Here is a 13,219-nt window from a genome sequence, read left to right as displayed (position 1 = left end):
ACAGCGCCCCTCACTCCATCCTGCCTTGGCCTACCTGTGCCCCACATACACCCCGGTGCTTCCCTCCCCGTTGCCTGACCCCGAGCCTCCCTGCCTGCCTTCGACCATCCCCAGTATCCCCATCCTGCCGTGACCTACCTGCACCTGGGGCTCCATCCTGCTTCCCTGCTGGGGACTGGCCTTCTTGGACATGTGCGTCTCCTGGCAAGCTCTGGAGCCCTGAAGTACCTGAAATAACCGTAAGTTCAGGAAAAGAATAAAGCTCAATGATAAAGAAAATCTCTATCATTTTATTCATTGAATCATGTTTTTTATGTTTACATATAAAATATGCATATCTGTGTGCATATGCATGACTAAATTTTGGGTTTTTATGTAATAAAATTACATATTAACATTTTATTTCTTCAAAACATTGAAGCATTGTGGCAAAATGTTAGCATTTAAAAATCTTTCTTTTAAGAAATCAAATCATATACAAATGCTTGAAGTTTCTTTTTCTCCTTTCCTTTATCCCATTCCCTTCTTTCCATCCAAGGACGTAACCGTTATCCTGAAGTCAGTGTTGTTTTAATTTCCCAGCTGGGTTTGTTTGTTGTTTTTTTTTTTTTTTTTGCCAGTCCCGCGGCCTGGGGAGGGTGGGGCTCCGGCGAAAGGATGAGGGGCGGGTTCCCCCCCCCCCCGATCTCAGAGAAGCTCCCAAAAGGGCAGCGGCGTGCCCACCTGCCGCCACCTCAGGCGGCCGCGAACCATTCAAATCGCCCGCGCCAAGAGGTACCCGGCGCTCGCGATTGGCTGAGCCGGACCAGTGCCCCTGGGCGGGGCCGGCCCCCACGAAGCGGCCGCGGGTCCCGCCCCCACGCAGCGGCCGCGGGTCCCGCCCCCACGAAGAGGCCGCGGGTCCCGCCCCGCTAGTGCGCATGCGCGCAATCCCCAGAGGACAGAGTCTGCGCACACCGCCGCCCGGCCTCCGACTCGCGCCGTGGCTCCCTCCCCTGTCCGCGGAGGCTTGTCGGCTCGGCGAGACAGCAAGAGCTGCGGCCGGCAGGGGGCTGTGCGGACCCAAGGCGGCTGCGGTGGCGCCGGCCTGTGGAAAATGCCACCAGGCGGCGCTTCGGTTCGTTGCTCAAGTGACGGCCGTTCCCCGCCCCCCCACCCCTGAACCCCCTGCGGCCGCCGGGGAAGAACCGGCCCGCGCAGGGAGTACCGCTCCGAGACGCTTTGGCGGGAACGAGGCCGACGGCCGGCTGTGCCGGTTGCGCCCCTGAGGTGAGTGGGGGCGGCGGCGGCGGCGGCGGCGGCGGCCGGGCGCGGGGCGCGGGAAGGACGGGGGTTGTGGCGGCTGCCACCCCGGGTCCCCTCGGCGGAGGGAGGCGGCGCGGGCGTCTGCGGGGCTGGGAGGGCCGGCGCCGTCAGTGTTTAGTCTCAGCTATTCTGATGTCTAGTTTTGTGCCCTTTGCTATGTCAAATCCTATATGAATTTCTGTTTTTATCTGATCGAATGGGACTAGCCCAGTGGTTCTCCAATTGGCTGGACATTCAAATTGCTTGGAAAACGTTTTAAAAACATAGGGGCCTGCAGCCTTCCCCAGACAAGTTAATTCAGAATTTCTGCAGGTGGGGCTGAGGCATTAGTATTTTCTTAAGCTCCCTGTGTGATTATAATGAGTCCAACAATCACTCCCAACTCTAAAACGTTCTGACATTGTATAAAACTTGCCGATTGAGAACCTCAGCATGTGTTTCAAATGAGTCCAGAGGAGAGAATTTCCAGTGTTAAGTGTTGGTGTTTGTTCTATCAGTTGCATTCACAATGTAGGCTGACAAGGGGAAAAAACAAAGAAACAAAAAAAAAAAAAAAAAGAAAAAAAAAATTAACAGGGAAGGTAGACAGGCCGTGCAAACGAGAGCTCAATCACAGAAGAGCTGTCTCCAGGAGACCAAAGTCATGCTCTTTCACATTCTAAGTGATTGGTTTGTGCAGTGAACCAAATCTGAGCAGTTCCAATGTTTGAAAATGTAATGACTTAAGAAGAAATACTAATATACCCTTCAAGGTCATGAAACAGTTCCTTGGCCTTAGGAAACGTGTAACTTCTGTGAGCTCATGTAGGTCAATTTGATGGGCCTCTTATAACCTTAAGATTCATCTTGCTCCTTATCTTTCCTCTGCATTAAAATACGTTAATACCAGCTTTGGAATCAAATCAATTCTTTTCTTTTTAAATCTACCTTTTTAAAACTTCCTTTTTATTTGCAGAATTACCAAGGAGTTGTTAAAAATTACCATGTTTTCTAGCTCTGAATGAAATTAAGCAAAGACCGAAGTACGAAAAGGTCATGAAAACAAGAGACTATAAAAGAAATGTGAGAATAGCGGTACATTGCTAATGATAGCCTAAAATTTAATTTAAAGTCAGTCCTGAAAATGTGTAATGGTTAAGGATTGAGTTTCTATCCTCATCCACATGTTTAAAGAATCGTCTGTATTGGCTATCTCTAAGCAAATTAGTGGGAATGGGAGAGGGCGGGGAACAACTCACTAAGAATCTACTCATCTATAGTCCTTTTATCTTTTCATTTAGAAGGGTAAGCTACTGAATGTCATATATATAATGCGGTACATAAAATGTGATAAATGCTGCACCTAACACACAAAGTCTACAATAGACCATAGATCTACAAAGGACTATGATCTATGGATCAGAACTAGCAGAGTTAACATCAACCCAGCTCCTAGGAAACGTTGCTAACTTATGGCCATAGCTATCATTTCAGACCCAATACCCCCTTTATAAAAGCAAATATTGTGTAGACCCCCTTCCCTTCCAAACGAGGCACTCTATCTTCAACTATAATTTTTAAGTACATTTAAATCAATTTAGAATAATGGAATATATGTTATTGTACATTCATAACTATACTATATTCCTATTCCTACACCCCGCTTAATTATAATAAGTAAGTTAGGATCAGGGAAAGCAATATGAGAAATTATCCCACACGGGAAGTTCAGGAAAAATGAAAGAGCAAAGGCAGAGATGGACTCTAAGCTAATAGCAGACCAGTGTTATCTGTAGACGATCACAGACAAAGGGGGAAAAATACTTAACTGGAGTATGTATAACATGCTAAGATAAATGACAATCTGTCAATGTTGACCAAGAATGAGGAAGTTTGATATTCTTGTGAATAAGCTATTTCTAAACGTACTTATAAAACAATTCAGTGTGTTATGGCACGAGTGAAGAGTGCCAATGAAGTGCCCTGGAAACATTTCATCCCAGAGTCAGCCACATGTCCAAAGATGCATTCGGTCTGTGGTGGGAAAGATAAGCGGGCCGGGGGCTCCAGATGAGGGGAGCCGTGTAGCAAGTTGGGGCAAGGACGCAGATGCCAAAGCTGGGCCTGTCCCACAGGGAGCTCAGGAGGGACTCAGCTGCTGCTTTGGGAGGTGGCAGGAGGTGGGGGGAGGGGATAGCCCGACCCTGGCTCCTGAAGCACCCCTCCCCTCCCTTCCTACTTGGGTCCCACACAGCGCCCCTCACTCCATCCTGCCTTGGCCTACCTGTGCCCCACATACACCCCGGTGCTTCCCTCCCCGTTGCCTGACCCCGAGCCTCCCTGCCTGCCTTCGACCATCCCCAGTATCCCCATCCTGCCGTGACCTACCTGCACCTGGGGCTCCATCCTGCTTCCCTGCTGGGGACTGGCCTTCTTGGACATGTGCGTCTCCTGGCAAGCTCTGGAGCCCTGAAGTACCTGAAATAACCGTAAGTTCAGGAAAAGAATAAAGCTCAATGATAAAGAAAATCTCTATCATTTTATTCATTGAATCATGTTTTTTATGTTTACATATAAAATATGCATATCTGTGTGCATATGCATGACTAAATTTTGGGTTTTTATGTAATAAAATTACATATTAACATTTTATTTCTTCAAAACATTGAAGCATTGTGGCAAAATGTTAGCATTTAAAAATCTTTCTTTTAAGAAATCAAATCATATACAAATGCTTGAAGTTTCTTTTTCTCCTTTCCTTTATCCCATTCCCTTCTTTCCATCCAAGGACGTAACCGTTATCCTGAAGTCAGTGTTGTTTTAATTTCCCAGCTGGGTTTGTTTGTTGTTTTTTTTTTTTTTTTTGCCAGTCCCGCGGCCTGGGGAGGGTGGGGCTCCGGCGAAAGGATGAGGGGCGGGTTCCCCCCCCCCCCGATCTCAGAGAAGCTCCCAAAAGGGCAGCGGCGTGCCCACCTGCCGCCACCTCAGGCGGCCGCGAACCATTCAAATCGCCCGCGCCAAGAGGTACCCGGCGCTCGCGATTGGCTGAGCCGGACCAGTGCCCCTGGGCGGGGCCGGCCCCCACGAAGCGGCCGCGGGTCCCGCCCCCACGCAGCGGCCGCGGGTCCCGCCCCCACGAAGAGGCCGCGGGTCCCGCCCCGCTAGTGCGCATGCGCGCAATCCCCAGAGGACAGAGTCTGCGCACACCGCCGCCCGGCCTCCGACTCGCGCCGTGGCTCCCTCCCCTGTCCGCGGAGGCTTGTCGGCTCGGCGAGACAGCAAGAGCTGCGGCCGGCAGGGGGCTGTGCGGACCCAAGGCGGCTGCGGTGGCGCCGGCCTGTGGAAAATGCCACCAGGCGGCGCTTCGGTTCGTTGCTCAAGTGACGGCCGTTCCCCGCCCCCCCACCCCTGAACCCCCTGCGGCCGCCGGGGAAGAACCGGCCCGCGCAGGGAGTACCGCTCCGAGACGCTTTGGCGGGAACGAGGCCGACGGCCGGCTGTGCCGGTTGCGCCCCTGAGGTGAGTGGGGGCGGCGGCGGCGGCGGCGGCGGCGGCCGGGCGCGGGGCGCGGGAAGGACGGGGGTTGTGGCGGCTGCCACCCCGGGTCCCCTCGGCGGAGGGAGGCGGCGCGGGCGTCTGCGGGGCTGGGAGGGCCGGCGCCGTCAGTGTTTAGTCTCAGCTATTCTGATGTCTAGTTTTGTGCCCTTTGCTATGTCAAATCCTATATGAATTTCTGTTTTTATCTGATCGAATGGGACTAGCCCAGTGGTTCTCCAATTGGCTGGACATTCAAATTGCTTGGAAAACGTTTTAAAAACATAGGGGCCTGCAGCCTTCCCCAGACAAGTTAATTCAGAATTTCTGCAGGTGGGGCTGAGGCATTAGTATTTTCTTAAGCTCCCTGTGTGATTATAATGAGTCCAACAATCACTCCCAACTCTAAAACGTTCTGACATTGTATAAAACTTGCCGATTGAGAACCTCAGCATGTGTTTCAAATGAGTCCAGAGGAGAGAATTTCCAGTGTTAAGTGTTGGTGTTTGTTCTATCAGTTGCATTCACAATGTAGGCTGACAAGGGGAAAAAACAAAGAAACAAAAAAAAAAAAAAAGAAAAAAAAAATTAACAGGGAAGGTAGACAGGCCGTGCAAACGAGAGCTCAATCACAGAAGAGCTGTCTCCAGGAGACCAAAGTCATGCTCTTTCACATTCTAAGTGATTGGTTTGTGCAGTGAACCAAATCTGAGCAGTTCCAATGTTTGAAAATGTAATGACTTAAGAAGAAATACTAATATACCCTTCAAGGTCATGAAACAGTTCCTTGGCCTTAGGAAACGTGTAACTTCTGTGAGCTCATGTAGGTCAATTTGATGGGCCTCTTATAACCTTAAGATTCATCTTGCTCCTTATCTTTCCTCTGCATTAAAATACGTTAATACCAGCTTTGGAATCAAATCAATTCTTTTCTTTTTAAATCTACCTTTTTAAAACTTCCTTTTTATTTGCAGAATTACCAAGGAGTTGTTAAAAATTACCATGTTTTCTAGCTCTGAATGAAATTAAGCAAAGACCGAAGTACGAAAAGGTCATGAAAACAAGAGACTATAAAAGAAATGTGAGAATAGCGGTACATTGCTAATGATAGCCTAAAATTTAATTTAAAGTCAGTCCTGAAAATGTGTAATGGTTAAGGATTGAGTTTCTATCCTCATCCACATGTTTAAAGAATCGTCTGTATTGGCTATCTCTAAGCAAATTAGTGGGAATGGGAGAGGGCGGGGAACAACTCACTAAGAATCTACCCATCTATAGTCCTTTTATCTTTTCATTTACAAGGGTAAGCTACTGAATATCATATGTATAATGCGGTACATAAAATGTGATAAATGCTGCACCTAACACACAAAGTCTACAATAGAACATAGATCTACAAAGGACTGTGATCTATGGATCAGAACTAGCAGAGTTAACATCAACCCAGTTCCTAGCAAACGTTGCTAACTTATGGCCATAGCTATCATTTCAGACCCAATACCCCCTTTATAAAAGCAAATATTGTGTAGACCCCCTTCCCTTCCAAACGAGGCACTCTATCTTCAACTATAATTTTTAAGTACATTTAAATCAATTTAGAATAATGGAATATATGTTATTGTACATTCATAACTATACTATATTCCTATTCCTACACCCCGCTTAATTATAACAAGTAAGTTAGGATCAGGGAAAGCAATATGAGAAATTATCCCACACGGGAAGTTCAGGAAAAATGAAAGAGCAAAGGCAGAGATGGACTCTAAGCTAATAGCAGACCAGTGTTATCTGTAGACGATCACAGACAAAGGGGGAAAAATACTTAACTGGAGTATGTATAACATGCTAAGATAAATGACAATCTGTCAATGTTGACCAAGAATGAGGAAGTTTGATATTCTTGTGAATAAGCTATTTCTAAACGTACTTATAAAACAATTCAGTGTGTTATGGCACGAGTTAAGAGTGCCAATGAAGTGCCCTGGAAACATTTCATCCCAGAGCCAGCCACATGTCCAAAGATGCATTCGGTCTGTGGTGGGAAAGATAAGCGGGCCGGGGGCTCCAGATGAGGGGAGCCGTGTAGCAAGTTGGGGCAAGGACGCAGATGCCAAAGCTGGGCCTGTCCCACAGGGAGCTCAGGAGGGACTCAGCTGCTGCTTTGGGAGGTGGCAGGAGGTGGGGGGAGGGGATAGCCCGACCCTGGCTCCTGAAGCACCCCTCCCCTCCCTTCCTACTTGGGTCCCACACAGCGCCCCTCACTCCATCCTGCCTTGGCCTACCTGTGCCCCACATACACCCCGGTGCTTCCCTCCCCGTTGCCTGACCCCGAGCCTCCCTGCCTGCCTTCGACCATCCCCAGTACCCCCATCCTGCCGTGACCTACCTGCACCTGGGGCTCCATCCTGCTTCCCTGCTGGGGACTGGCCTTCTTGGACATGTGCGTCTCCTGGCAAGCTCTGGAGCCCTGAAGTACCTGAAATAACCGTAAGTTCAGGAAAAGAATAAAGCTCAATGATAAAGAAAATCTCTATCATTTTATTCATTGAATCATGTTTTTTATGTTTACATATAAAATATGCATATCTGTGTGCATATGCATGACTAAATTTTGGGTTTTTATGTAATAAAATTACATATTAACATTTTATTTCTTCAAAACATTGAAGCATTGTGGCAAAATGTTAGCATTTAAAAATCTTTCTTTTAAGAAATCAAATCATATACAAATGCTTGAAGTTTCTTTTTCTCCTTTCCTTTATCCCATTCCCTTCTTTCCATCCAAAGACGTAACCGTTATCCTGAAGTCAGTGTTGTTTTAATTTCCCAGCTGGGTTTGTTTTTTTTTTTTTTTTTTGGCAGTCCCGCGGCCTGGGGAGGGTGGGGCTCCGGCGAAAGGATGAGAGGCGGGTTCCCCTCCCGATCTCAGAGAAGCTCCCAAAAGGGCAGCGGCGTGCCCACCTGCCGCCACCTCAGGCGGCCGCGAACCATTCAAATCGCCCGCGCCAAGAGGTACCCGGCGCTCGCGATTGGCTGAGCCGGACCAGTGCCCCTGGGCGGGGCCGGCCCCCACGAAGCGGCCGCGGGTCCCGCCCCCACGCAGCGGCCGCGGGTCCCGCCCCGCTGGTGCGCATGCGCGCAGTCCCCAGAGGACAGAGTCTGCGCACACCCCCGCCCGGCCTCCGACTCGCGCCGTGGCTCTCTCCCCTGTCCGCGGAGGCTTGTCGGCTCGGCGAGACAGCAAGAGCTGCGGCCGGCAGGGGGCTGTGCGGACCCAAGGCGGCTGCGGTGGCGCCGGCCTTTGGAAAATGCCACCAGGCGGCGCTTCGGTTCGTTGCTCGTGTGACGGCCGTTCCCCGCCCCCCCACCCCTGAACCCCCTGCAGCCGCCGGGGAAGAACCGGCCCGCGCAGGGAGTACCGCTCCGAGACGCTTCGGCGGGAACGAGGCCGACGGCCGGCTGTGCCGGTTGCGCCCCTGAGGTGAGTGGGGGCGGCGGCGGCGGCGGCGGCGGCGGCAGGGCGCGGGGCGCGGGAAGGACGGGGGTTGTGGCGGCTGCCACCCCGGGTCCCCTCGGCGGAGGAAGGCGGCGCGGGCGTCTGCGGGGCTGGGAGGGCCGGCGCCGTCAGTGTTTAGTCTCAGCTATTCTGATGTCTAGTTTTGTGCCCTTTGCTATGTCAAATCCTATATGAATTTCTGTTTTTATCTGATCGAATGGGACTAGCCCAGTGGTTCTCCAATTGGCTGGACATTCAAATTGCTTGGAAAACGTTTTAAAAACATAGGGGCCTGCAGCCTTCCCCAGACAAGTTAATTCAGAATTTCTGAAGGTGGGGCTGAGGCATTAGTATTTTCTTAAGCTCCCTGTGTGATTTTAATGAGTCCAACAATCACTCCCAACTCTAAAACGTTCTGACATTTTATAAAACTTGCCGATTGAGAACCTCAGCATGTGTTTCAAATGAGTCCAGAGGAGAGAATTTCCAGTGTTAGGTGTTGGTGTTTGTTCTATCAGTTGCATTCACAATGTAGGCTGACAAGGGGAAAAACCAAAGAAACAAAAAAAAAAAAAAAAGAAAAAAAAAATTAACAGGGAAGGTAGACAGGCCGTGCAAACGAGAGCTCAATCACAGAAGAGCTGTCTCCAGGAGACCAAAGTCATGCTCTTTCACATTCTAAGTGATTGGTTTGTGCAGTGAACCAAATCTGAGCAGTTCCAATGTTTGAAAATGTAATGACTTAAGAAGAAATACTAATATACCCTTCAAGGTCATGAAACAGTTCCTTGGCCTTAGGAAACGTGTAACTTCTGTGAGCTCATGTAGGTCAATTTGATGGGCCTCTTATAACCTTAAGATTCATCTTGCTCCTTATCTTTCCTCTGCATTAAAATACGTTAATACCAGCTTTGGAATCAAATCAATTCTTTTCTTTTTAAATCTACCTTTTTAAAACTTCCTTTTTATTTGCAGAATTACCAAGGAGTTGTTAAAAATTACCATGTTTTCTAGCTCTGAATGAAATTAAGCAAAGACCGAAGTACGAAAAGGTCATGAAAACAAGAGACTATAAAAGAAATGTGAGAATAGCGGTACATTGCTAATGATAGCCTAAAATTTAATTTAAAGTCAGTCCTGAAAATGTGTAATGGTTAAGGATTGAGTTTCTATCCTCATCCACATGTTTAAAGAATCGTCTGTATTGGCTATCTCTAAGCAAATTAGTGGGAATGGGAGAGGGCGGGGAACAACTCACTAAGAATCTACCCATCTATAGTCCTTTTATCTTTTCATTTACAAGGGTAAGCTACTGAATATCATATGTATAATGCGGTACATAAAATGTGATAAATGCTGCACCTAACACACAAAGTCTACAATAGAACATAGATCTACAAAGGACTGTGATCTATGGATCAGAACTAGCAGAGTTAACATCAACCCAGTTCCTAGCAAACGTTGCTAACTTATGGCCATAGCTATCATTTCAGACCCAATACCCCCTTTATAAAAGCAAATATTGTGTAGACCCCCTTCCCTTCCAAACGAGGCACTCTATCTTCAACTATAATTTTTAAGTACATTTAAATCAATTTAGAATAATGGAATATATGTTATTGTACATTCATAACTATACTATATTCCTATTCCTACACCCCGCTTAATTATAACAAGTAAGTTAGGATCAGGGAAAGCAATATGAGAAATTATCCCACACGGGAAGTTCAGGAAAAATGAAAGAGCAAAGGCAGAGATGGACTCTAAGCTAATAGCAGACCAGTGTTATCTGTAGACGATCACAGACAAAGGGGGAAAAATACTTAACTGGAGTATGTATAACATGCTAAGATAAATGACAATCTGTCAATGTTGACCAAGAATGAGGAAGTTTGATATTCTTGTGAATAAGCTATTTCTAAACGTACTTATAAAACAATTCAGTGTGTTATGGCACGAGTTAAGAGTGCCAATGAAGTGCCCTGGAAACATTTCATCCCAGAGCCAGCCACATGTCCAAAGATGCATTCGGTCTGTGGTGGGAAAGATAAGCGGGCCGGGGGCTCCAGATGAGGGGAGCCGTGTAGCAAGTTGGGGCAAGGACGCAGATGCCAAAGCTGGGCCTGTCCCACAGGGAGCTCAGGAGGGACTCAGCTGCTGCTTTGGGAGGTGGCAGGAGGTGGGGGGAGGGGATAGCCCGACCCTGGCTCCTGAAGCACCCCTCCCCTCCCTTCCTACTTGGGTCCCACACAGCGCCCCTCACTCCATCCTGCCTTGGCCTACCTGTGCCCCACATACACCCCGGTGCTTCCCTCCCCGTTGCCTGACCCCGAGCCTCCCTGCCTGCCTTCGACCATCCCCAGTACCCCCATCCTGCCGTGACCTACCTGCACCTGGGGCTCCATCCTGCTTCCCTGCTGGGGACTGGCCTTCTTGGACATGTGCGTCTCCTGGCAAGCTCTGGAGCCCTGAAGTACCTGAAATAACCGTAAGTTCAGGAAAAGAATAAAGCTCAATGATAAAGAAAATCTCTATCATTTTATTCATTGAATCATGTTTTTTATGTTTACATATAAAATATGCATATCTGTGTGCATATGCATGACTAAATTTTGGGTTTTTATGTAATAAAATTACATATTAACATTTTATTTCTTCAAAACATTGAAGCATTGTGGCAAAATGTTAGCATTTAAAAATCTTTCTTTTAAGAAATCAAATCATATACAAATGCTTGAAGTTTCTTTTTCTCCTTTCCTTTATCCCATTCCCTTCTTTCCATCCAAAGACGTAACCGTTATCCTGAAGTCAGTGTTGTTTTAATTTCCCAGCTGGGTTTTTTTTTTTTTTTTTTCCAGTCCCGCGGCCTGGGGAGGGTGGGGATCCGGCGAAAGGATGAGGTGCGGGTTCCCCCCCCCCCCCGATCTCAGAGAAGCTCCCAAAAGTGCAGCGGCGTGCCCACCTGCCGCCACCTCAGGCGGCCGCGAACCATTCAAATCGCCCGCGCCAATAGGTACCCGGCGCTCGCGATTGGCTGAGCCGGACCAGTGCCCCTGGGCGGGGCCGGCCCCCACGAAGCGGCCGCGGGTCCCGCCCCCACGCAGCGGCCGCGGGTCCCGCCCCGCTGGTGCGCATGCGCGCAGTCCCCAGAGGACAGACTCTGCGCACATCCCCGCCCGGCCTCCGACTCGCGCCGTGGCTCCCTCCCCTGTCCGCCGAGGCTTGTCGGCTCGGCGAGACAGCAAGAGCTGCGGCCGGCAGGGGGCTGTGCGGACCCAAGGCGGCTGCGGTGGCGCCGGCCTGTGGAAAATGCCACCAGGCGGCGCTTCGGTTCGTTGCTCAAGTGACGGCCGTTCCCCGCCCCCCCACCCCTGAACCCCCTGCGGCCGCCGGGGAAGAACCGGCCCGCGCAGGGAGTACCGCTCCGAGACGCTTTGGCGGGAACGAGGCCGACGGCCGGCTGTGCCGGTTGCGCCCCTGAGGTGAGTGGGGGCGGCGGCGGCGGCGGCGGCGGCGGCAGGGCGCGGGGCGCGGGAAGGACGGGGGTTGTGGCGGCTGCCACCCCGGGTCCCCTCGGCGGAGGAAGGCGGCGCGGGCGTCTGCGGGGCTGGGAGGGCCGGCGCCGTCAGTGTTTAGTCTCAGCTATTCTGATGTCTAGTTTTGTGCCCTTTGCTATGTCAAATCCTATATGAATTTCTGTTTTTATCTGATCGAATGGGACTAGCCCAGTGGTTCTCCAATTGGCTGGACATTCAAATTGCTTGGAAAACGTTTTAAAAACATAGGGGCCTGCAGCCTTCCCCAGACAAGTTAATTCAGAATTTCTGAAGGTGGGGCTGAGGCATTAGTATTTTCTTAAGCTCCCTGTGTGATTTTAATGAGTCCAACAATCACTCCCAACTCTAAAACGTTCTGACATTTTATAAAACTTGCCGATTGAGAACCTCAGCATGTGTTTCAAATGAGTCCAGAGGAGAGAATTTCCAGTGTTAGGTGTTGGTGTTTGTTCTATCAGTTGCATTCACAATGTAGGCTGACAAGGGGAAAAACCAAAGAAACAAAAAAAAAAAAAAAAGAAAAAAAAAATTAACAGGGAAGGTAGACAGGCCGTGCAAACGAGAGCTCAATCACAGAAGAGCTGTCTCCAGGAGACCAAAGTCATGCTCTTTCACATTCTAAGTGATTGGTTTGTGCAGTGAACCAAATCTGAGCAGTTCCAATGTTTGAAAATGTAATGACTTAAGAAGAAATACTAATATACCCTTCAAGGTCATGAAACAGTTCCTTGGCCTTAGGAAACGTGTAACTTCTGTGAGCTCATGTAGGTCAATTTGATGGGCCTCTTATAACCTTAAGATTCATCTTGCTCCTTATCTTTCCTCTGCATTAAAATACGTTAATACCAGCTTTGGAATCAAATCAATTCTTTTCTTTTTAAATCTACCTTTTTAAAACTTCCTTTTTATTTGCAGAATTACCAAGGAGTTGTTAAAAATTACCATGTTTTCTAGCTCTGAATGAAATTAAGCAAAGACCGAAGTACGAAAAGGTCATGAAAACAAGAGACTATAAAAGAAATGTGAGAATAGCGGTACATTGCTAATGATAGCCTAAAATTTAATTTAAAGTCAGTCCTGAAAATGTGTAATGGTTAAGGATTGAGTTTCTATCCTCATCCACATGTTTAAAGAATCGTCTGTATTGGCTATCTCTAAGCAAATTAGTGGGAATGGGAGAGGGCGGGGAACAACTCACTAAGAATCTACCCATCTATAGTCCTTTTATCTTTTCATTTACAAGGGTAAGCTACTGAATATCATATGTATAATGCGGTACATAAAATGTGATAAATGCTGCACCTAACACACAAAGTCTACAATAGAACATAGATCTACAAAGGACTGT

The sequence above is a fragment of the Camelus bactrianus genome, unplaced genomic scaffold (assembly GCF_048773025.1).
Source record: "Camelus bactrianus isolate YW-2024 breed Bactrian camel unplaced genomic scaffold, ASM4877302v1 HiC_scaffold_152, whole genome shotgun sequence".
Classification (NCBI taxonomy): domain Eukaryota; kingdom Metazoa; phylum Chordata; class Mammalia; order Artiodactyla; family Camelidae; genus Camelus; species Camelus bactrianus.
The sequence above is the reverse complement of the archived record's forward strand: the minus strand, read 5'-3'. Positions refer to the sequence as shown.